The following is a 25,973-nucleotide window of genomic DNA, read 5'->3' as shown; positions in this document are numbered from 1 at the left end:
TGTACAAAGGTGAAGATGCACCCAAGTTCTCAGCTTGCTGGTACAATCTATATGTTGAGGATTTATTGAGAAAAAACATCTTGAATAATGGGCTTTTACGAGGGCTGTCAATTAATAACAGTTAACTTGCACGATTAACTCAAAAAAATTAATCATGATTAAAAAATTAATTACAATTAATCACAGTTTTAATCACACTGTTAAACAATAAAATACCAATTGAAATTTATAAAATATTTTTGGATGTTTTTCTATGGTTTCAAATATATTGATTTCTATTACAACACAGAATACAAAGTGTACAGTGCTCACTTTATATTACTTTTTATTACAAATATTTGCACTGTAAAAATGACAAACAAAAGAAATAGTATTTTTCAATTCACCTCATACAAGTACTGTCGTGCAATATTTTTATTGTGAAAGTGCAACTTACAAATGTAGATTTTTTTTTGTTACATAACTGCACTCCATAACAAAACAATGTAAAACTTTAGAGTCTACAAGTCCATTCAGTCCTACTTCTTGTTCAGCCAATCGCTAAGAGAAACAAGTTTGTTTACATTTATGAGAGATAATGCTGCCAACTTCTTGTTTACAGTGTCACCTGAAAGGGAGAACAGGCATTCGCATGGCACTTTTGTAGCCGGCATTGCAAGGTATTTATGTGCCAGATATGCTAAACATTCATATGCCTCTTCATGCTTTGACCACCATTCCAGAGGACATGCTTCCATGCTGATGATGCTTGTTAAAAAAAATGTGTTAATTAAATTTGTGACTGAACTCCTTGGAGGAGAATTGTATGTCTCCTGCTCCATGGTTTTACCCACATTCTGCCATAAATTTTGTGTTATGGTATTCTCGTATGACAACCCGGCATATGTTGTTTGATTTAAGAACACTTTCACTACAGATCTGACAAAACACAAAGAAGGTTCCTATATCAGATTTCTAAAGATAGCTGAAGCACTCGACCCAAGGTTTAGGAAGAGCAGAATCCGTCATCAACATGGACGCATGTCCTCTGGAATGATGGTTGAAGCATGAAGGGACATATGAATCTTTAGTGCATCTGGCACGTAAATATCTTGCTACAACAATTCCATGCAAATGCCTGTTCTCACTTTCAGGTGACACTGTAAACAAGAAGCGGGCAGCATTATCTCCTGCAAATGTAAAAAAATTTGTTTGTCTGAGCGATTGGCTGAACAAGAAGTAGGACTGAGTGGACTTGTAGGCCTTAAAGTTTTACGTTCAAAAATAAAACAATGAAGTTATTTTTTGTACATAATTCTACATTTATAAGTTCAACTTTCATGATACAGAGACTGCACTACAGTATTTGTATTAGGTAAACTGAAAAATAGTATTTATTTTGTTTTTTACAGTGCAAATATTTGTATTAAAAATAAATGTAAAGTGAGCACTATACACTTGCATTCTGTGTTGTAACTGAAATCAATATATTTGAAAATGTAGAAAACATCCAAAAATATTAAACAATAATACAATACCATTTATTTAAACAGCCCAATTAATCGCAATTAATCTTTTTAATCGCTTGATAGCCGTAGTTTTTATACCTTCCAACTCATTAAAAATACTTCACATATAAGCTTGTCTTCATAATGTTGGAGTTCTCCAGTACTAACAACTATTCTTTTCATAAGTTATACTGTGTACCTTTAGTTTTATCATTTTTTAATTTAAAAAAGTACACTACAAAATGGAAATCAGAATGTAAAGATATTAGTAGCAATTGCTAACATTTCTATTCCAAGCATTTGCACAGAACTGATGCAATGTAACCTCCTGTTAATGATACATCTGTCATTTTATTGACATCCCTACACAGTTTTATTCTCTTCTAATTAAGAGAGAAATCTAGTTATGTCAATCTATCAACTGACATCCAAGTGCTTTTGTTCTAACATAAAAGGCAATAAACACCACTATTGTTATGCTAAAACAAAAACATGGGAATTTTAACTGAAAAACCCAAGATAAAATATATCATGGATAAACTGAAACAGGCTTACACTGTTCATAAAAAAAGGCACATGTACATATATAATGAGTTAAAGGAAGATAATACATGAAATATTAGTTCCTAGTATCGAAAACAAACAATGCAAGAATAATCTCTAATATGTCTGACTGAAATATATGAGGAGAGTGTCAGATCATAAACAATCTCAAACAAGTAGATGGCATCCACTGAACAATAAATCCTCAGGGAAAAAACTAAGCTGCTGAATACCTCAAAATACTTGCATGTAAGGACATGAGTCCCTCTCTACACTATTTAATCAAAGATATCCGCTTAATAGACTCTGGTATGCAGATGAACACACCCTGGATATGATTTCAGCACTGGCTGAGATATTAAGGAGGATTTAATGAACGTGCCTCTCCTGTGATCTGATCACCATCTCCTCCTGAAGTAAGGGTTCCTCAGTAATCCCAACAGTGAGGATTTGCAATAACGGTTCATCCTAGGAGACTCTTACTTGTTCACATCGATGCTCTAGTCCCTGTTCTAACTAAAAACGTCATGGACAAGATGGTGGCAAGCCAACTTCAACAGCATTAGATGACGTCCAATTTTTAGACACTCAGTCGTCAGGCTTTAAACTTCACTATCACAAAAAACAGTGTCAGTCTCAATGGTTAAAAGCAGTGGTGGGCAACCTGCGGCCCATCAGGGTAATCTGATTGTGGGCCGCGAGACATTTTGCTGACATTGACCATCCACAGGCACAGCCCCCCCGCAGCTCCCGGTGGCTGCGGTTCGCTGTTCCCAGTCAATGGGAGCTGCGGGAATATTAGCTGTAGCTCACGAAAGCTCATGCTCAAATAAATTGGTTAGTCTCTAAGGTGCCACAAGTACTCCTTTTCTTTTTAGTTTTTCATTGTGGCTCTCTGAAAATTTATCCATGCCCCCTCATTCCCATATAGCAACAGTGGCAAGAAATATTTTCTTTCATCTTTGACTAAGAGATTATGTCTTTTCCTCTCTGATGTGGGCCTTCTTATGATTGCCTGGAGGTCTGTTAGAGCCACCTAGACTTGCACGCTATCCTGGATTGCACAAAGAATCAGTTGGTGGAGAATGTAGCTGTTCACCTTTTATGTAGGTCTGGAAAAGTGTATTATACCTGTGCTCTATCCTTTGCATTGGGTGCCATTTCATTTCCAAGGTGGAATTCCAGACGCTGTTTGCTACATACAAACCCCTAAATGGCCTATATCCCTGTTATCCAAGACACCACCACTACTTCTATGCTACATCATAGAATACTTTAGTTGACTTCCCCAAAAGTGAAGCTCATGAGAGCCGGGGAAGTAGCAGGGCCTCTGGAATTCACTCTGGCTGGACAGACATTTGAACCCAAGACATTCTATGGATACGATTTAAGATGCAAATTTTTGTCCAGGCTCTTCTCTAACTGCACGTTTTAGAATCACCTGGAATTTAGTCCTTTATAGCATTCTATGACATTTTTTCTTAAGATTAGCTAGTTTGGTGATGGATGGGAGGAAGGGAATGATGTGGCAGAACACATGTTCCTTGTTTTGGAGAATGTGTTAGATCTTACTCTAAACCATATAAATTATGCATATGCAAGCCTGGATTAACCAATGTGCACTTGGCGGGGAGAAACACATACACATCTAGGGTCAGGAGAGAAACAGGGCCTTGTTGGGCGGGGGGGGGGAGGCCTGCCTGCATGCTGTGGTGAGAGCCAACAGGGCAGAGCAGAGATCATGGTCAGCCCTGTGGGACAGGAGCCACTGTGGAGTGAGTGTGGGTTTGGTTCACCCTCCACAGGGGCAGGAACCCCCCGGGGCAATGAAGGTGGGGGGACCCCAATTGCCATAGTGCACAGGCCCACAAAATTCTTTAATTCAGCACTGTGCCTAAATAATATAGTAGTGTGGCTGGAGAGCCTGGCTGACAGAGGACATTGGTGGCACAAAGCACCCAAAAGACAATGTCCATGGAGCACCAGGGCAGATCCGGGAGACACAGATTTATGTCAAAACAAGCCACAACTAAACATTTCCTTTCAGGTATGTTGAAATATTTTCCTTTGAAAATTCCAAATCTGATTTTTTCAGAAGAGAAGGTTACTCACCCTGTGCAATAACTGAGGTTCTTCGAGATGGTTGTCCCTGTGGGTGCTCCACTTTGGGTGTCTTGGCGCCCTGCGGCCTGTAATCAGAGATTTGTAGTAGCAGTGACCTAGCTGACCGCTCCGAGTGGCTACCTAGCATGCGAAGCCAACCGACCCTCAGTTCCTTCTCTACCCCAGAGGATAAGCGTGAAATTCTGAAGTAGAGGGGAAAGGGGTGGTGGTGGGGGGGTAGTGGAGCATCCACAGGGACAACCATCTCGAAGAACCTCAGTTACTGCACAGAGTGAGTAACCTTCTCTTCTTCTTCAAGGAGCGTCCCTGTGGGTGCTCCACTTTAGGTGACTATGGAGCAGTACCCCGCAGTGAAGGGGGGACTTCGGAGTTGGTTTATTGACAGTGGCTAGCACTGACAATCCAAACTGTGCGTCTGTAGCTGATTGTTGCTTGAGAGTGTAGTGTTTAGTAAAAGTGTGGGCAGAGGCCCAGGCAGCTGCTTTGCAAATGTCTGTGATAGGTATGTGTCAAGGTTCCTTCCCCACTCTGAACTTTAGGGTACAGATGTGGGGACCTGCATGAAAGACCCCCTAAGCTTTTTCTTACCAGCTTAGGTTAAAAACTTCCCCAAGGTACAAACTTTGCCTTGTCCTTGGACCCTATGCTGCCACCACCAAGTGTGTTAAACAAAGAACAGGGAAAGAGCCCAAGAGTCTTCCCCCCAAAATATCCCCCCAAGCCCTACACCCCCTTTCCTGGGGAAGGCTTGATAAAAATCCTCACCAATTTATACAGGTGAACACAGATCAAAACCCTTGGATCTTAAGAACAATGAAAAAGCAATCAGCTTCTTAAAAGAAGACTTTTAATTAAAGAAAAAGTAAAAGAATCACCTCTGTAAAATCAGGATGGTAAATATCATACCTTACTGATTACAGGGTAATCAGATTCAAAATATAGAGAATCCCTCTAGGCAAAACCTTAAGTTACAAAAAGACACAAAAACAAGGAATATACATTCCATTCAGCACAGCCTATTTTACCAGCCATTGAACAAAAGGAAATCTAACACATTTCTAGCTAGATTACTTACTCACTTTTTACAGGAGTTCTGAGCTGCATTCCTGATCTGTTCCCGGCAAAAGCATCACACAGACAGACAGACCCTTTGTTCCCCGCCCCCAGCTTTGAAAGTATCTTGTTTCCTCATTGGTCATTTTGGTCAGGTGCCAGCGAGGTTACTTTAGCTTCTTAGCCCTCTACAAGTGAAAGGGTTTTGCCTCTGACCAGGCGAGATTTAAAGGTGGTTACTCTTCCCTTTATATTTATGACAGTATGTTATTGAGAAATGCTATCGATGTTGATAATGCTCTGATGGAGTGTCTGCGAACTCCTGGTGGAGCAGGAAGGTTGTTCTGCTGGTAACACAAACGAATACAGCACAATATCCGTTTAGATACTCTCTTTTTAGAGATGGTCTGACCCTTCAATTGTTCTGTTAATGGAGAAAGACACTAGACAATTCTCTAAATGTTTTTGTTCTTTCTAGGTAAAAGACTAGTGCTCTGTGGATGTCAAGTGTGTGAAGAGAAGTCTCCCTGTTGTTGGCATGTGGTTTCAGGAAAAATACAGGTAAGTATATCAGTTGATTTAGATGCAAGGGCGAGGCTACCGTGGGTATGACTTTGGGGTGTGGCCGTAGGATCACTTTGTCTTTATAGAATGTGTTATAAGGGGTGTGTGTCATTAAGGCACCTAGCTCTCCTACACTTCTTGCTGATGTGATGGTGATGAGGAAGGCCACTTTCATCAATAGATGTAGCAAAGAACAAGTCACTAAGGGTTCAAATGGTTTCCCCATGAGGCTACGGAGGACGAGGTTAAGGTCCCACATGGGCGTAGGTTCTTTTAGGGTTGGGTAGGTATTCATCATGCTTTTTAGAAAATGCTTAGTCATTGGATGAGCGAAGATAGTGGCTCCATCCACATTATCATGTAACCAGCTGATTGCAGCAAGGTGTACTCTGATGGAGCTGTTGGATAGCCCCGATTTTTTAAGACCCAGTATATATTCGAGGACCCTGGGCAGTGGGGCTGATTGTGGAGAAATATGGTTAGCCTCGCACCAGGTGTGAAATCGTGTCCACTTCTGTGTATATGTTTTTCATGTGCTTAGTCTGCGGCTGTTCCAGAGTATGTCTTTAACTTCATCGGAATAGTCTTTGTCAATACCTGTTAGCCATGGAGAAACCAGGCCTTGAGATGGAGAAGGGCTAGATTGGTGTGACAGAGTCCTGTGTCAGGAGGTGAGGTATTAAAGGGAAGGTTCAAGGTGGTTTCTCAGGTATGGGAACCATGTTTATCTGGGCCATGGAAGTGCAATGAGAATGACCCTGGACTTGTCTTGCCTGATCCTGTGTATAACCCAACTCAGAAGTGGAATTGGAGGGAATGCATACATTAGCGGCGCCTCCCATTTCACGAGGAGGGTGTCACCAAGGGGTTCAAATGTGGTGATTGTAACTGAAGGAGCTTTGTGTTGGAAAGGGACACCTGAGCAGACGTTTTGTGGGTGCATCCACCACTCGAGAGAATCCTTTACCTTGCGGGACATGGTGAGCCACCTGGTGAAGGAGTGCTTGTGTGTATATAGCAGGTGTGAAGCCAAGCTTGTAGGCATCTCATATGTAGTCTGGAATGTTTGACGATGAAAGTTGTAGCAGCCATGTGTCCCAACAGTCGTAGGCACATCCTGGCAGATGTTTGTGGGCTGTCCGTGACTGAAGTAATCAGAGTGGTTAAGCTGAGGAAGCGCTGTTGGGGTAACCTTGCTGTTGCTTTGAGGCAGTCAAGATAGGCCCCTATAAATTCCAACTGTTGGACAGGGACCAAAGTGGACTTCTGAAGATTTATTTTAAGTCCAAGGTTTGTAAAGAGGGCCATTGTGGTTGGTGTGGCTTCTAGTGCTGCCTGCTGTGTCGGTGCGCTTAAATAGGCACTCATCCATGTATGGAAAAATCATGACCCATAGTCTGCAAAGCTGAGCTGCAGCAACGGTGAAGACCATGGAAAAGACCCTTGGGTTTACAGTCCAAAGGGTAGCACTTTGTATTTGTAATGTTGATGTCTTAGGGTGAAGCGCAAGAATCTTCTGAGCGCTAGGTGAATGGTGACATGAAAGTAATCATCTTATAGGTCGAGGGACAAGGGCCTATCTCCATTCTCTAATGCTGGAATTATCATTAATAGGTCACCATTTGAATCGCTGAGTTCTCACAAACTTGTTGAGTTTGTATAAATCCAGGATGGGTCTCCATCCAACGTTTTTTTTCTGAGCGAGGAAATAATGGGAATAAAATCCTCTTCCACTTTGTTGAACTGGTACTGATTCCACAGCCCCTAATTGCAGGAGGTGGTATATTTCCTGTTGTAACAGGGGCTCGTGAAAGGGGTCCCTCAAGAGGGACGGGGAAGGGCAGTGGGTAGGTGGGATAGAAATAAATGGGACGGCGTAACCCTGCTGGATAATTTCCAGGACCCATCTGTCTGCGGTGATGTTGTTCCAGACTGGGTAATAGGGTGATTCTAATTAGAGATCCAGAATTAGAGAGTGTAGAGGTCTTGGGCCCTCGACCAGATCTTCAAAATGATTGTCTGGAGGTGGAAGGCTGGTCTTGATTCTGCCTTCGTCCCATCTGCCTCTCTTTGCGGCATTGGGTATAGTGTCTTTGGGGCTGGGAGTATGGTGCAGCCCGGAATTTTGGGTTGTAAAACCTGCCCTGCTTTTTCTTGTTTCCAGGGACATAGATACTGAGAATCTTTAAGGTGGCCTGGGAGTCCTTTAAAGTATGCAAGGACACATTGGTGGATTCGGCAAACAGTTTCTGACACTCAAAGGGTAGGTCATTAACTGTAGCCTGTACCTCCCTCGGGAATCCCGATAGGTGGAAACAAGATGCCTGATGCATGACCACATAGGTCACGTTGGAGCATGCTGCTGTGTCCGTGGAATCGAGAAAGGCTTGCAGGGATGTCCTTGTGATGAGAGCGCCTTCGGAAATGTTGGACTTACATGCTTCTCTCCTGTCCTCTGGGAGATGTTCAGTAAAAGATGACATTGTAGAAAAGAGGTTATGTGTATATTTTGCGAGTAGTACAGAGTAATTTGTGATGTGGAATTGCAAGGTGGCGAAAGAATAGGCTTTGCACCCAAAGAGGTCTCGCCTCTTCCAGTTCTTGTTGTAAGGGATGGATCTAGACTGTTGCTGTTTGCCCCTCTGATTTACTGCCTCCACGACCAGTGAACTAGGAGTGGGGTGGGTAAAGAGAAATTCAGCCCCTTTTGCTGGCACGTAATATTTTTTGTCCAATCTTTTGCAGGAAGGAGGGGCCAAGGGTTGGTGTCTGCCAGATGGCTTTCGCAGAGTCCATTATGGCAGCATTAATAGTCAGTGCTATTTTTGCCGATGGGGATGCCTGGAGAATGTCAGTGAGCTTATGTTGGGTCTCAGGGAGCTCAGAGAAGGAGATGTCGAGGGAGTCCTCTACCCTCTTAAAAGGTCCTGACAGGACTTGAAGTCATCCCCCGATGTGTGTGGTGGTGGCATGACTGTTTCATCTGGAGACAAAAATGAAATGTGTGTAGGCGGCAAGATGTCTCCTTCAGGAGCCTCCTCCTGCTCTTCAATCTCCTCATCCTGGGCCTCTGGAGGTGCTGGGTTCATTGGCAAGGGACAGCGGGGTGCTCTGGAGACTGGTGGGCTCGGTGGTCTAATGTTCTGTGCCCTATAGATGGCCTACGGGTCCCAGTATTGCCAGTTGGGTGGGAGGGCCATAGGAGGTGGCAGCCAGGATTGTGGCTGCCAGGCTCACATGTCTTCCAGTGGCTGGTGATATGAGGGTCCAGCTTTAGGAGAGAAGTGGCGAGGGGTATACAGTCCTGGGTTGTCCTCCTCATCATCACTGCAGAGAGGTGGCGCTGAAGCCCCTGGGGTGATGATCTGGCTTGGTCTGGACCTCGCTGGGGTATCTGTCAGTACCGAATAAGGGGGTCCCTGGCATAGAAGAGACTGCTAGGTCTGCCTGTCTGGTGAAAAGTTGCTGTACCGGGAAGCTCAGTGCTGGGCATGGCAGCACAGTTTGAGAAGAAAGAGTCAGAATGGTCGGTGCCGAGGTCTTGCTGAGTTGTGTATGTGCAGCAGGTGGTGCCATTACACTGGTCAGTGCCAGGACGTTTTTCGGCATGGTTGGTGCAAAGTTAGGGAGCTTGGCTTTAGATCGCGCAGCTGACTGAGAGCCTGCCCGTGACGGGTCCTCGGCTCCTCGGGAAGTCTCGGTACTGGACGTTCCCGGTGCCTGCCAGTCCGAGGCTCTCAGTGCCGTTGGTACTGGGGCAGATTTTTCGCTTTCTTTTAGGTGGATCTCGCTGTGGCAATGACTGAGACCAGTGTTTGGTCATCTTTTTAGGGACATGGTCCTTAGAAGCGGTCTTGGTAGTGGAGCCCTTGTCTGAGACTGCTGCTGGCGACCGTTGGCTAGGAGGCATCCTGGACTCTGGGTTCCGGAGGCTGGCCTGAGGGATTTCTCCATCATTAGTATCTTAAGTTGGAGGTCCCTGGCCTCCAGTGTCCTGGTAGTTGTTTTTTTATGAGGACACTTTTGGGGAATATGGGTCTTTCCCAGATAGTGGACGCATTGAGCGTGGCCGTCTGAAATGGTATTGAGAGCCTGCAGGTCAGGCAGCGTCTAAATCCAGGGGAATCAGGCATGCCTGAGGAAGGGCCAGCTCTGGAGAAAAACGGGGTAGTCCGTTTTTAATCAGTTGTCATTGACAGAGGCCCGCAGGGTGGGGGCAAAGGGTGGGGGAAATGTACACAATTTTTTTTAAAAACATGGAAGAAATTAAGACTGTTAACTGAAGTTAACTAAGATTGAGAGGATAAAGGAAAAAAGAAGGAATATGAACTATCTATGGATTTCAAGGGACGCTGCTATTCCTCCGACTTAAGCCGAGGGTGGTAGAGAACGAACTGGAGGCAGTTGGCTGCGCATGCTAGGTAGCCATTTGGAGTGGCGCGAGATGGTTGCCAGACATGCGCAGCCAACCGGGGCACTGCTATTACAAACCTCCGATTACAGGCGCAGGGTGCCAAGACACCTAAAGTGGAGCACCCACAGGGACACTCCTTGAAGAACTTTCTGTCCTGCAAAAACAAACAACTTTTCAACTTTTGGTTCCCATTTGGGACAAAAACAAAATTTCAAAGTATCAGAATTTGTTTCAGGATGGAAATTCCTATTTTGACCAGTTCTAGAATGTACTACTACTACGACAACATATCCTCAACTGGTATTAATCACTATTACTGCATTAATGTAAATGGAGCCAAGACAATTTACACTAGCTGAGGATCTGGGCCAGTTATAACATCGACCTCAAATTGTTACACTAACAGGATAGACTAAATGGACCACAAGGTACAAGCATTCACAGAGCTTCAAGGGATATAAGACTAGATGGGATGGTTTCACTCTTATCATGACAGCACTCAGATTATCAGAGAAATGCTAATTACATATATAAGCCTAAGAACTCTCAAGGAAGACTTAGAGAAGCTGAACTGTGAATGAAACCTTCAAAATCATAGCAAAATCATGGGCCAAAATGGCAGCCATTGCATAGTCACAGAATCCTAGACCTTTGTAAAATATTGTCTCTGAATTTGGGGCTAGATTGTCTAGCACCAAAAGCTGGCAAGCCAACTATGGGGATTTTACTTAAAAGATCGGGGCCTCCCGCAGTGACACAGTCACCATAGTAACTCCTATGCCATTCCCAACCTCCCATTTCCTCTGGCTGGTTTAAAGGACATGACCAAGGGAAAAGAGATATGGCCAACCCTTCGATATGCCCCAGCAAGTCCTGGCTGCTGTAACAGGCACTTAGGGACATTGACAGCCAGCAGGACTTAGAGCAACCTTCAGGCTGTTCTAAGTTATACTGAGGGTCTGGGCTGGCACACAGCTGATCCAGACTGGGGGAAACATAAAGTTGGCTTAAAGCCACCTTTTCTCGTCTCTCTATGTAGGTGTGCTATTTTTTTTTCTCACCGCAGTTGAGAAACTGAGATCGTGGGTCAGTTACCAACTACATAATTCAGTCTCCTGACTACTGTAATGAAGAAGTTTCCCCTATCTTTCTGCTGGCCTCACATTATTTGTCTTGTCAGTAGCTCACGTGCCACCTTCTCTGACTGCTGTTTGATTAGATCGTTTCTTGTCTTAACCTTTCATTTTATTTTCCCTTTTGTAATTTGTTTTTGTTCAGCTTAACCAACGTATCTCTTTTCAAGAATATTTTATTTCCATGTTACTTTCCTTTTGACTATCTCTGTTACTCAGTGCTGACAGTGTTCTCCCTCCTACCCCTCTGAGTGACAGTGACAGCTTTCAGGGGTAGCTAGCGGATTTGGAAACAAGAAGTGTATGTCTGTAATGATTTTATTTTGTTTTGTTTTTAAATTGTAAAACCAGACCTCTTGAATCTGGGAGCAGTTTCATTTTGAAAATAAAAATTGCCACAATATACATAACATCACTATGATCCCGATGCAATACAAATTAGATCTGAAGGAAAAGTCAAGATGGAACTATTATGTGAAATACATTGGCCTGTTCATCTAGAGAGGTTAAAGCTCAAATACCCAAAAAACATTAGCTTTATATTTTTCTACTTACAAATGAACTATTATTGTGTATGGCTGCTTTGATGATTCAGAAGAATTGTATATATAACTTCCATCCCTTACATGCCAGCCAGAAGACCCACAGAATGCTCATCTACAACTTCAAATGAGAAATAAATGAGACCAAAAGTCACGACAATTCCTAAATTTAGTCTCAAATTCAGCAAACATTTTCAGAAATATGGAGTGAAATATCTAGAAAGAATATGCCTCCTCCTGCTGTGATAGAAAGGGGAAAAATTATCTACATATGCACGCACATCCCCTCCACTCCCAGTAAAGTCAATGCAACTTCAAACAGCAAGAGTGCAGCACTGCTATGGATCCGGCCCAGTAACTACATGGATAAGTAGCTTATTTCAGTGAAGTAATTAATGGACTGCATATCATAACTGAATGCATGGCAGTAAGAAATGAAACTGCAGCCTAAGCTTGCTAAACTTGTAATAGCAACAGGCAACTTCATTAATACTGGTGAAGTACTAGTGTTTGCCAAGGAAAAGAGAAAAGCAAGGCAACAAAACTGTCCATAATTATGAAGGAAATCATCTATGTAACAAGCTGACTAATGCCCAGAAGCCGAATGACTCACAGTATTAAGAAAATTAGAAAGGGTGTTCAGTGGTATTAAATAATGCAGCGCACTTACATGGTCTTTAACATTCTAGAAACACATGTACGTACTGTGCAATTTAAGGCCCGGACTCCTGCAAACAATTAAGCATACAAGTAAGTATTGTCAGGATCAGGGCCTACATTTAAAAAGATGTATTTTTATGTTTCAGGTTTTGTTTTGTACTTTGGGTAGGTTTAGGAATCTCTTATCATACTAACTAGGCTGTAAATATGTTTGTAGGGAGAAGGTAATCACATGTAACTCTCTCAATTGTATTTTTTAATTGAGATAAAAAAGTTTAATAGAGATTTTTACTAAGTGTTCATAATAACCCATGTGAATAAAGTGTGGCTTTGTTTTTGCCTAGCTGTTAGGCCACCAACTGAGGACTGTGAGTTTGCTCTTGCAGGTCCACTAGTTCAAACAGTAGAAACTCATGCTTTTTGATTCAGAGAGGCTGAGTTAAATCCTCATTCAGGCCACCACTTTTAGCAATGCCCCTGGATAAGTCATGCGCAAGAAGTGAATCTGGACCTCTGGACTGAAAAAGCATGAGTCTGCTACTGCCTTGGAGCTAATGGACTTGGGCCAGATGCTAGCTGGTGTAAACTGTCATAGCTTCATTGAAGTCCAGCAATTGTGTGTTGAACAGTTAGGATCTGGCTGCAGATCCAATTGCTCCAAGGCAGTAAGAGATTCATACACCTTCATATGTGGTCTACTGCCATTAGAAAAGAACAAAGAGCCACACTTCATTAGCATAGGTTACACTCACAATCTCTGATGAATGATGGGGGGAGGTGTCACATAAGTACCTGATTAGAAAAGACAATGTCAAGAGACAGTATAAATGATGAAAGAAAGAGTGCCTTTCTGGATTGCATTAGTACTCCATTTTCAATTTGCTCTTTGATAGCTGTTGCTAACTTGTACCCTAGCTAGTGTAGCTATGGACAATGTTCTTATTATTTGTGTAAATGTCTAATAATTTCTTTAAAAAAATCCTTTTGAATCCTCATTGGTTTCCATCTCATAAATAGTTTCTTCTGCATGACAAAAGAACATCACCTTTCACCCAGTGACTATTGAGTCCCCTTAACAGCCTTTTGGGAAGGATTATATTAAAGATTTTAGAAAGTCTAAATATATTATATTTACTCATTTTCCTTTATCTAGTATTTTGTTGACTTCCATTGTACTGCAAAATACAAGAACCATTAAAACAATTGCTGATGGCACAAATTATTTTGGCAGGAAAAGTGCTATGCTGAGGCCATCGGTAACAAATTAGAAGAAATAGCGGAAGCCAAAAATTCAGATAGCCAGTTGGATTTAAAAAATCAAAACAAAACCCAGGCGACAGCCAGATTGTCATTTCCAGTGTTCTGCAGGCTTAAGTTCCAGACTGTAGTGCTATACTCTGACAACTTTACTCCTTGGTGCCTTATTATCTTTCATTCCTATAAAAAAACAGAATTAATTATTCCAAGGGATTATATTCAAGGTCAGTTTCCCACACTTGAAGTCTATTAAGTTGTTGTGAAACAGACTCTACCATCAAGAATGAGAGGGAATTTGATAGCTGCTTTCAACTGCCTGAAGGGGAATTCCAAAGAGGATGGATCTAGACTGTTCTCAGTGGTACCAGATGACGGAACAAGGAGTAATGGTCTCAAGTTGCAGTGGGGGAGGTTTAGGTTGGATATTAGGAAAAACTTTTTCATTAGGAGGGTGGTGAAGCACTGGAATGGGTTACCTAGGGAGATGGAGGAATCTCCTTACTTAGAGGTTTTCAAGGTCAGGCTTGACAAAGCCCTGGCTGGGATGTTTTAGTTGGGGATTGGTCCTGCTTTGAGCAGGGGGTTGGACTAGATGACCTTCTGAGGTCCCTTTCAACCCTGATATTCTATGATTCTATGATCCTATGTTTATAGTTTATAAGAAAGCAGTAGTATTCATTCACTGTCTTGTCAATTAGTTCCATTTGTTGATCCATTGCTGTTTTAAATATTTTTCTAAATCAAATCCATTGGTAGATTTGGAAGACTAAAGACCTCAACCCTTCAAAAGGAAAACAGCTGTGTGGAGTCCCATTGGAAGAGATGTAAGAGTAAGTGGAATCTTATGCAGGATCAGGGCTTAAGGCATCATTCTGAAGTGCAATTACATGTGATTAAAATATAGAGAGATTCTTGCTTAGTTTCAGCATTGCCAGTGGTCTCTAGAAAAACAAATGAGCCCGAAAGAGGCAAGGCCCCAGTTTTTCCTCCAAAAGAACTTTAAGTTAGATAGCTATTTCAAACTGCCCAGTATTTACAACAACTACTACTACTGCCACTACGATAAAACAAAACTACCAACAACATACTTTCCTACCTCACAGAGCTGTGGTGACAGCAAATTAATTAATGTAGGCAAGATGCTCCAATACTATGGTGATGAGCATCACAGAAAAGCCTATTAAAAATGAAATTCAAGCCTCAAATAGAAAAGCAGCTGAGTAATAAATCTGCCATTTCTTTATACTGCCTTGTACTTATGTACCATGCTGCTGCAACAGCAGCACATCTCGCAAATATGGGATACTGCTAACAAATGAAACCTGTCCTATGCTCCCTTCACTGGCTTCCCATGAAATATCAAGTCATTATCTTCAAGACACTCAATGGCCTGGACCTGAGATATCTAAAAGATGGCCTAACGCTCTGAGATGAAGACTATGGTCAACAACTCCACTCCTAGTTGGCAGCCGGTGTCAAGTGGAGTGCCCCAGGGGTCGGTCCTGGGGCCGGTTTTGTTCAATATCTTCATAAATGATCTGGAGGATGGTGTGGTTTGCACTCTCAGCAAATTTGCGGATGATACTAAACTGGGAGGAGTGGTAGATACGCTGGAGGGCAGGGATAGGATACAGAGGGACCTAGACAAATTGGAGGATTGGGCCAAAAGAAATCTGATGAGGTTCAATAAGGATAAGTGCAGGGTCCTGCACTTAGGACGGAAGAACCCAATGCACTGCTACAGACTAGGGACCGAATGGCTAGGCAGCAGTTCTGCAGAAAAGGACCTAGGGGTAACAGTGGACGAGAAGCTGGATATGAGTCAGCAGTGTGCCCCTGTTGCCAAGAAGGCCAATGGCATTTTGGGATGTATAAGTAGGGGCATAGCGAGCAGATCGAGGGACGTGATCGTCCCCCTCTATTCGACATTGGTGAGGCCTCATCTGGAGTACTGTGTCCAGTTTTGGGCCCCACACTGCAAGAAGGATGTGGATAAATTGGAAAGAGTCCAGCGAAGGGCAACAAAAATGATTAGGGGTCTGGAACACATGACTTATGAGGAGAGGCTGAGGGAACTGGGATTGTTTAGTCTGCGGAAGAGAAGAATGAGGGGGGATTTGATAGCTGCTTTCAACTACCTGAGAGGTGGTTCCAGAGAGGATGGTTCTAGACTATTCTCAGTGGTGGAAGAGGACAGGACAAGGAGTAATGGTCTCAAGTTGCAGTGGGGGAGGTTTAGGTTGGATATTAGAAAAACTTTTTCACTAGGAGGGTGGTGAAGCACTGGAAAGTGTTACCGAGGGAGGTGGTGGAATCTCCTTCCTTAGAGATTTTCAAGGTCAGGTTTGACAAAGCCCTGGCTGGGATGATTTAATTGGGGATGGGTCCTGCTTTTGAGCAGGGGGTTGGACTAGATGACCTCCTGAGGTCCCTTCCAACCTTGATATTCTATGGTTCTATGATTCTATGATTCCTCTGGCACACTGGAATTCTATAATAAAGTGAAGCTAATCTGTGTGGGCGTGGGTTCACTCACTGCAGGAGTACCTTCTCGGGGCCAGGCATGGCATAACAGCTATCTTTCAGTCTGGTGCCCCTTGCTGGTGGTCACTCTGTCACTGTGGTGGTTGCTCTTCCCGTAACTTGGCCCCTCAGCCAGGGCTCGATTGGGAGGACACTGGGTTAACAAAAAGTCCAACATAAAACAGTCCAATATACTCACAAGAATCTTTGGCCCCAACTCCAGGCTCATGCCACTTTGCTGGTGACTGGTATGGGAACCAAGGCCATCTTATTACAATGGGGCCAGCCCAAGGACCCTTAATGCACTACTAGACGGTGCTCAGATACTACATTGATGAACAAAACTTAAACCCATATGGGCTAGATTAGTACTTTTCCACATCTATATTTTAGGCAGAGCTTTTCCCCCTTTAACATCTATCACAAATATATTTGAAAATATCTTCATTTTTACGTGAAATGTAGCTCATTTTTCTTTTCCTCTTCTAATTATACTTCAATTTGCTTCTGATTATTTTATAAGCTTTTATTTTTGAATGTGCATACTATCATGTGCATATGCACACTAGACAGAGATGCATACACATTATCACACACAGAGTTAATTCAGCTCCCACAATTTTCTCTAGAGTGAACCCCTCTCTCTACATCATGTGTACAATGAACTTTCTCCTTGCATATTATCATTTTTACATTAAAATGATGCAATTTTAAACATTTATTTTCTCTTTGTATTATAAACACAGAGAAGTCTAACTGAACAGTAAATGAGTAATTTAATTCTGAGTTTCTACTGCCATCTGTAACATTAGTAACATGCCTTAGCTAAATTATAGCCATATATTTAATTGGTTAGAATTTACAGTTCTTCACATGAATATACAGGATTACATCTTAAGGTAATTCAGAGTACAATTTCTACAATTACTAGCAACAATATTCTGTATTTATTTGCTTGTAAAGCTGAATTTTAACATTAATTATTTGTGTATTATGTTAATTATTTCCTCAGTTAAAATTGTTTTTTGAAATAATGCTAAATCCAAAAAATATGTCTACTACTAATAAAAATACTATTCAATACATTGTTCAATTTGAAGTTGCACAACATATTGGTACTGTACTAAATCTATAGGAGTGAGTATGAAAGACATGAGCAGAGTGATGTTAATCTCTCATTCCAATTTCTGTACGCTTATTTAAGAACATCTTCAGCAAGGACTCACCAACAGGCACATGTATTTATTTTAGCTAAAAATTCATTTGGGATCATTCATGTCACAAAATCTATATAAAATAAAATTTAAAATGAAAACCTAAAATCTAAAGCTGAAACTTTAAATGCAGTCTAGGAGATTTTAGACATATATTTTCCATTAATTTCTATGGAAGAATTTGTGTTCATTATCTCCAAGACTGCTTTGGAAATCTCAACCTCAGAAACTTTGTAAGACGTGTCACTTCCTTGATTGTAATGATGAAAAGAATACTTTCATTAATTTCAGTCTAACGTGTGGGAAATAATGTCTGAAGGTACCAACTTTCCGCCAATTAGTTTAGCTGGTTGTAATATTCACATAATTAGTTTAAAAGATGCTTTTAGAAACAATACAACACTCTTCTGTGAATCAAAAGCAAATGTTTAAAAACTAAGAAATTTGGCAATACAATTAAGAAAGCAAATAGAAATTGCTGAGATTACCTCATTTTTAACTACATGTGGCACAAATGTTTACAGGGTTGGTTTTTTATATGAGGAACGTGACAGAATACTTGCAGCCTCAATAACCAGAGACATGCCATTTTATACAACATTCAGTCCAGTCATTTTATTTGTATAAAATATCCCAACCTGCTTCTGAACAGGCTCTTCATCCTAAAAGATCATCTGTGAGATGTTTCATCATTGAAAAAGAGCAATGATCGTCAATTCAACTCTGTCCTACAGTCTGTCAAAGATTTGTTGTAAGGGGTTTCTCAACTCAGAGTCCCAGCAATAGCAGTACCTTGTTATAAAGAGCCAGCTGATGTTCTAGTAGGCCAGATGTTATTGCTTTACCTCAAAGACCACAAATGTGAACAGTTAATATTGTGAATGTACATAAGAACGGCCATACTGGGGTCAGACTAAAGGTCCAAAAAGCCCAGTATCCTGTCCTCTGACAGTGGCCAGTGGCAGATGCCCCAAAGGGAATGAACAGACCGTTATCATCAAGTGATCCATGCCCTGTCATCCAATTCCAGCTTCTGGCAAACAGAGGCTAGGGACACCATTCCTGCCCATCCTGGCTAATAGCCATTGATGGATCTATCTTCCATGAATCTATCTAGCTCCCTTTTGAACCCCGTTATAGTATTGGCCTTCACAACACCCTCTGACAAGGAGTTCCAGAGGTTGACAGTGCGTTGCATGAAAAAATACTTTCTTGTGTTTGTTTTAAACCTGCTACCTATTAATTTCATGTGGTGGCCCCTTGTTCTTGTATTATGAGAAAGGGTAAATAACACTTTCTTATTTACTTTCTCTATACCACTCATGATTTTATATATAAAAAACTGCCAGTTTATGGTTAGTCCTGCAGAGGTAGCCAAGTTGACATGAAGAGGATGCAGGCCTCCAACCTTCTTGTTCCCATTCAGAGAGGCCATCTCGATATAGTTGGTGAGCATTACCATTGCCACTAGCCCTCACAAAGTGGGTAGCCATAATCCCACCAATTCCTCCTCAGAGCTAGCAACACTTGGCTCTATTCTTTTAAAGAGTTGTGGGGGGTGCTTATCAAGCATGCACTTCACCAAAGCCCCAGCAGCATTTCTGGCTGAATCTAATTGTAGCTAAGATTTTGATTCAACTACAATTTCTGTAGGAGTTCCCTCTGCAGTGATGCCTAGCCAATCACCATGCAATATAAGTGAGGAGAGGGAGACCATTACATATGTAGAGGGGAGCAGATGGCATGAAACGGAGAATGGAAGAAGGAAAAGGAAGGAAGCAATGAGGTTTGGGAAGAACATAGGGATGAGAAGGATTTGTAGGGAGAAATTACAGAAGAGATTTACGTGAAGAGACAATTATTTAGTCTTATAGATGAGAGGACAAGAAGCTTTAATTTTATGTGGAGGGAGATGGGACGTGCCTGTGTGTGTGCTTCTCTCTCTCTCTGAAGTGGAGGGAGACAAATTTATCAGTGGCATTTTGGAGAGGCCTGGTGGGGCTCTGAGAGAGAGTTGAGAGGAGATGAAACCAGATAGGTGAAGGTTACCATACCCAGAAGAGATGACCAAAGTGCAGGCAAGAATTTCAGCACAGGAGACAATGAGGAAAAAGGCAAATTTTGGAGATATCAAAGAAGAACTGGTGACAGGGTTTAATGAGGGCAGACTATAGAACAGGATTTAGTGTAATCTTTGATCCTTCCTCCCATACATTGATCTCTAAGATTATGGACCAAGGAGGCAAGAAGGATAGAGCTATTAATAAAGAAAGAGAAAGGAAAAGGGAGGAGGGATTAGGAGAAAAGGTGAGAAATTCAATTTTGAAGGGATTAAGATTGAGATAGTACAAAGACACCCAAGAAAAGGTACCAGAGAGGCAGCTAAAAAGGCAAGACTAAACGGAAATAAAGAAGTAAATCTGGCAATCATTGGCATAGTTGTGGCAGCTGAAGCTATAAGAAATGTTCACTGAAAGAAAAAAAGAGCAAGAAAAGGGAAGAGATTGAGAACAAAACCATAGAAGATATCAGCAGATGGAGTCTTGAAAAGAGACATTAAAGAAGCAGTAAGCTAGGCAGAAATCAAGAGAAGAGTGCCAAGGTGGCCCAAAAAGCCTGACTGCAGCAGGACACAATGAAGGAAGTTGTCTGGAACTGAGTTGTTTAATATACCACATAGAGCTTAAAAGCTTGCTGAATTACGTGAGACAGCAGAGGAAAAAATGTGCAGTTAAAAACTGGTAAGTGGACATGCAGACATCTGAGGTCATCCACCAGCTCGTTCTGTACCCCGGAGAAGTACGACGCTTGTAGGTGTATTGAATGTTCCACACAGAAGTCCCACAGCCTGGGGGCTTCCTGGCACTGGGAAGCTTGCACTCCCTGTTTGTTGATATAGAACATTGCCGTGGTGTTGTTCATCAAAACTGATGCACATTGTTCCTTTAAGTATGCTCGGAAGATCTGACACGCAAGGCGCACTGCTCTCAGCTCTCTAATGTTGATGTGGAGAGCCAGATCTACCTGAGACCAGAGACCCTCAAAAGGCAGGTCTTGTATGGTCTGCTGGACCTCATAGGGGAGACCAGAAACCTGGACCCATGAGCCTCTTCTCATGGCTACTCCTGTAACCATAACCGTGGTGGCAGCATCTGCCCCGTCAAGTGCCGCCTGCAGGGACACCCAGGAGATCAGTCTCCCCTCCTCAACCAAAGCCGAAAATTCAGAACAGGAGTCTGAGGAGAGCAACTCCATGAATTTAGCCATCACCAAGTAGGTATTGTAAGAGTACCTGTTGATGATGGCCTGCTTGTTAGATATTCGGAGTTGTAGTCCCCCTGTTGAGTACACGTTTTGCCCGAATAACTCTAGTTTTTTAGTGTCCCTATTCTTCGGGGAAGGGCCCTGAAAGCCTTGCCTCTCCCACTGGTTAGCAGTGTCCAGAGAGTCAGGGTGGGGATGAGAATAACCTCTGGAGGGCACAAAGTACTGGCGCTCATTTCACTTGGCAGTGGGTGGCAGCGAGGTCAGGGTCTGCCACAGGGTCTTAGTCATATCCGTAATTGTCTTTATAAATGGTAAGGCAATACAGGAAGGGCCTGAGGGGGCCAGGATGTCGACCATAGGTGCATCATGTACCACTTTCTCCGCCTTAATGCCCAGATCCTGGGTGACCCGGCGCAGCAACTCCTGCAACACCCTGGATTCTGCCAGAGCTGGGGCTACGAAAGTGCCTGCCAGCACCTCATCTGGTGAAAAGGAGGAGGAGGAGGCCACCATAGGAGGTGGTTGCTCTCTACCATCCCCACCTGAGGGATCTCATAACCCTGGGGGAACTGTGGTCGTGGGCCTGGTCCTGGTGCCGCGAAGGGCGTGGGTATTGATGCCAACGTCAGGTCCCTTGCCGGTGCCGCTGTAGACACCTAGTGTAGCATCTGCGCCGGGGTCTTTATCGACACCGTCGCAGCCAGTGTCGATGACAAAGTCGGTGCCAGTGCTGGTGCCGATGCCGTCACAGAATCACAGAATATCAGGGTGGGAAGGGGCCTCAGGAGGTCATCTAGTCCCGCCCCCTGCTCACAGCAAGACCTAAACCCCAACTAAAACATCCCACCAGGGCTTTGTCAAACCTGACCTTGAAAATCTCTAAGGAAGGAGATTCCACCACCTCCCTCGGTAACACATTCCAGTGCTTCACCACCCTACTAGTGAAAAAGTTTTTCCTAATATCCAACCTAAACCTCCCCCACTGCAACTTGAGACCATTACTCCTTGTCCTGTCCTCTTCTACCACTGAGAACAGTCTAGATCCATCCTCTTTGGAACCCCCTTTCAGGTAGTCGAAAGCAGCTATCAAATCCCCCCTCATTCGTCTCTTCTGCAGACTAAATAATCCCAGTTCCCTCAGCCTCTCCTCATAAATCATGTGCTCCAGCTCCCTAATTATTTTTGTTGCCCTTCGCTGGACTCTTTCCAATTTTTCCACATCCTTCTTGTAGTGTGGGGCCCAAAACTGGACCCAGTACTCCAGATGAGGCCTCACTAATGTTGAATAGAGGGGAATGATCACATCCCTCGATCTGCTGGCGATGCTCCTACTTATACAGCCCAAAATGCCATTGGCCTTCTTGGCAACAAGGGCACACTGCTGACTCTCATCCACCTTCTCGTCCACTGTAACCCCCAGGTCCTTTTCTGCAGAACTGCTGCCTAGCCGCTCGGTCCCTAGTCTGGAGCAATGCCTGGACGCAGCCGGCACGGTAGCAGCAGTCTGAGCCCCTGACACCTCCGGTGCCAAAGGCGTTGTTAAGGGTGGTGCCACGGTCAGTGCTGATGTCAGTGCTGTGGCTGCCGGCTGTGCTGTTGATCCCAGAGGTAATGGCTCAGTCACTGGTCATGGCAGAACAAACATTGCAGACGCCACTGATGCAGCTCCCAGAGTAGGATCCTTGGCTCCAACCCTGGCCTTGATGGACAGCCCACAGAGTCCAAAAGGGCCACTGGGCCGAGTTCTGCCATTGTGAGGGCCACTGCAGCAGGCAGGACCTCCTATGGTGCCTTGGACCTTCTGCTCCTGCTATAGTCAGAGTGGTATGAGTCAGACTCTGACTCTGATGTTTCAGAATAGTGGGACCAGGCCGGTGGTGCATCTCATAACATAGAGTGTTGGGAGCCTGGAGACTGACTGTGCTCCCTGGATGGAGGAACTGGCATCAGCGGGTGCTGAGGTGACGGGGATTGGCCTGACCTCATCGCCAGCTTTCCCTTTGATTGAACAGGGTGCTGGGATGGAGCCTGCGGTGCTGGCATATCCTCCTACCTGGGAGGCAAGAATGGCACCATGAGTCTCGGCAGTTCTTGTGCCGCCTGGGTGGATGGGAGCAGGAGGTGCTCCAAGGGGTTCAGAGAGCGCAATGGGCCCGGACTCGACTGCCTCACTTGGGCAGGACTCGACGTAGCCCCACCCTGAGCCTCAGAGTCTCATGAGGAGGATTTTAACCCACTGCCCCCTCTCTTAAAGAGTTCTCAGTTGGAATTCCTGACAGATCTTGCAGCAGTCCTTTTGGTGACCCTCGCCCAAACACCATAAACAGGAGGTGTGGGGACTTTTAGGCATGTGCTTTGTGCAGTCCTGGCAGGTCTTGAAGCCTGGATATCGTGGCATGCCCCGGTGACAAATAAGAGGGGAACCTCCCGTAACTGAAACTCATAAGTGAGCTAACTATGCTATACTAACCAACTATAACTAACTAACTACAGCGAAAACTGAAAGTACTGCTAAGCTGCTTGCTGAAGCAAGAGCAAGGGGAAGTTCTAGCTACCGTCACTGCCGGTAAGAAGGAACTGACGGAGTTGCGGGTTGGCAGGGACCTTTATTGGCCGCCATGAAGGCTTGACTCCAAGGGGCACCCAGGCCGACCCCACGGATGCTGCCAGGGGAAATATCTTCTGGCTACTGTGCACATGCACGCTCACACACCTGATTGGAATGGACATGAACAAGCACTCAAAGAAGAACTGAAATTCCGGCTTACAGCAGTAAAAGGTTTTCTGCCTAAAGTTTCCATCCTGTGTTTCAATAATAGATGTGCTACAAGATCTATTTTCAAAAAATAAGTTTTTTAAAAATAGTGACTTTAAAATGTCTTATCTAGCTGCTTCTTTGCCTTTCTATGTTGCCTACTCCCCCTACTGATTCATTTGCTGATTCAACCAATAGCTCTGCAACATACAAATTAACTGAGGGGAAACACGATTGGCTGTCTCTATGCCACTATTCAGCAATGAGATGGTACAAGAGGGGAAAAGAGAGACGCCCGAAAACCAGCACTGAATGAGAGAGGAAAAAAGAAAGAGGAGTGAACAGGGAGGGTTAGAGCAGCAGCACAATGAGTACAGATAGTGTCAAATGCAATTTAAATAGCAGGTGAGAAATTATGGAGGAAGAATAGAAGAAAGAAAACAAGATGGGATAGAGGAGTGGAGGTGCAGTGCAACAGTGATCATGCATATCATAAACCATTCAATTTTATAAGAATAAAAATATATTTTTATTAAAATATTGGGCATAAATTCTAATTAGAATATTTTAAAATACATTTAATGGACACGCTGGACATCTAGAACAAGTGCAGATTAATTCCCCTCAGTCCCTTTTTTCTTTCTGAGTCACTGGAGGACACCACCACCACCATCGTCTATATCAGAGGTTCTCAAGCTTTATTGCACCGTGACCCCCTTCTGGCAACAAAAATTACTATACGACCCGAGGAGGGTGGACCGAAGCCTGAGCCCACTCGAGCCCCGCCACCCCAGGCTTGGGGGGTGGGGTGGGGGAAATCAAAGTCCAAAGGCTTCAGCCCCAGGTGTGTGGGGAGGGGGCTGTAACTTGAGCCTCACCACCCAGGGATAAAGCCCTTGGGCTTCGGCTACAGGCGATGGGGCTTGGGATTTGGCCTTGGATGGTGGGGGCTTGAGCTTCAGCTTCGGCCCTAGCAAGTCTAATGGCAGCCCTGGCGACCCCATTAAAATGGAGTCGCGACCCACTCTGGGGTCCCGACCCACAGTTTGAGAAATGCTGCTCTATATGGCTTGTAATTTAGGTGTCACTTTGGACATGGCCTTCTTTGTAGACCCATACATCTAGGTGGTGTCTAAATGTTACCACATCTTCCTGCACAATGTCTCTGAAATCTGGCCTTTCCTCTCTGTCCACACAGCCAAAACTCACCTCAGTACCTCACTTCTTGACTACTGAATCCTCCTCCTGTATGGCACTGGCAAATGTCATCTTGGCCCCCTTAAGTCCACTGAAAATGCTACAGCAAAGATAATCTTCTGGGTTCTTCACTCTGACCCTTCAGCCCTTTTCTGTATCCCTCCACTGGCTTCCCCTTTTCCACTGCATCAAGCACAACCTACTTGTTTTCACTTCTAACGTTCTTTATGGCTTAGCCCCGCTGCACCTTTCGTCCCTTACAGACTACTGAGCTTTCAACTCCTGACACCATGCTGCCAACAGTACCAACCTTTATTACCCTTTTAGTCCATTTGTACTCTCTTCCATGTCACCCTACCTTTTGTAGGGGAGGAGCTCTGCAAAGCCACTACATTATCTTCTTTTAAATCCCTGCTTAAAAACTCACCTCCACACTAGGTGAAGTCTACACTGCTGGTGCACTGTGACAACTGCTAATTATGCTAGTCACAATAATCTGATTGTTAATTTGTGCTCTGCCTATTTGTTTTTAGTATTCACCTGTTGTGTCATTGTATACTTAAAATGTGATGTCTCTGGGGCAGGAAACTTTTTTTTGTTATGTGTGTGTAAAATATGTAACACAATAGGGCAGGGGTCAGCAACCTTTGGCACGCGGCCCATCAGGGTAATCCACTGGCGAGCCGTGAGACATTTTGTTCATGTGGACTGTCTGCAGGCATGGCCCCCCACAGCTCTCGGTAGCCACGGTTCTCCGTTCTCAGCCACTGGGAGCTGCAGGGGGCCATGCTTGTGGACGGTCCACATAAACAAAATGTCTCGTGACCCTCCAGTGGATTACCCTGATGGGCCGCGTGCCGAAGGTTGCCGATCCTTGCTATACGGCCTCAATCCCTGGTTGAGGTCAATAGGTGCTGCTATAACAACAATAATTCCCAGTCTAAGACTTAACTATTAAAATTAAAAGCCCTGTACTATAACACCGATATTAACGAAAAATAAACACAGTCAAAATGCTTTTGACATGCAAAGTGTAGTGCAAGCAGCTCAAGAGGAACTAATTAAGCCAAACCTGACTGGTCTATCTTAACCTGTTTGCATTCTGATTCCATGTGTAGAATACACCTACCACCTCTGGGTATATTGGAGCTACCCATCACAGTACATTGTTAAAGCATTAATGGATGGAATTGGATAGCTCAGTGGCTGAATATACTCTTCAATATCTATTCAGTGGGTC

General features: G+C 43.7%; 1 protein-coding gene across 1 annotated transcript in view; it reads right to left on the bottom strand.

Moving 5' to 3' along the window:
• Positions 1 to 25,973, bottom strand: part of CYP7B1 (cytochrome P450 family 7 subfamily B member 1) — a 198,978-nt gene that overhangs the window by 45,262 nt on the left and 127,743 nt on the right. The window lies entirely within an intron of this gene.

Source organism: Caretta caretta, chromosome 2, assembly GCF_965140235.1.
Source record: "Caretta caretta isolate rCarCar2 chromosome 2, rCarCar1.hap1, whole genome shotgun sequence".
NCBI lineage: Eukaryota > Metazoa > Chordata > Testudines > Cheloniidae > Caretta > Caretta caretta.
The sequence above is the reverse complement of the archived record's forward strand: the minus strand, read 5'-3'. Positions and strand labels throughout refer to the sequence as shown.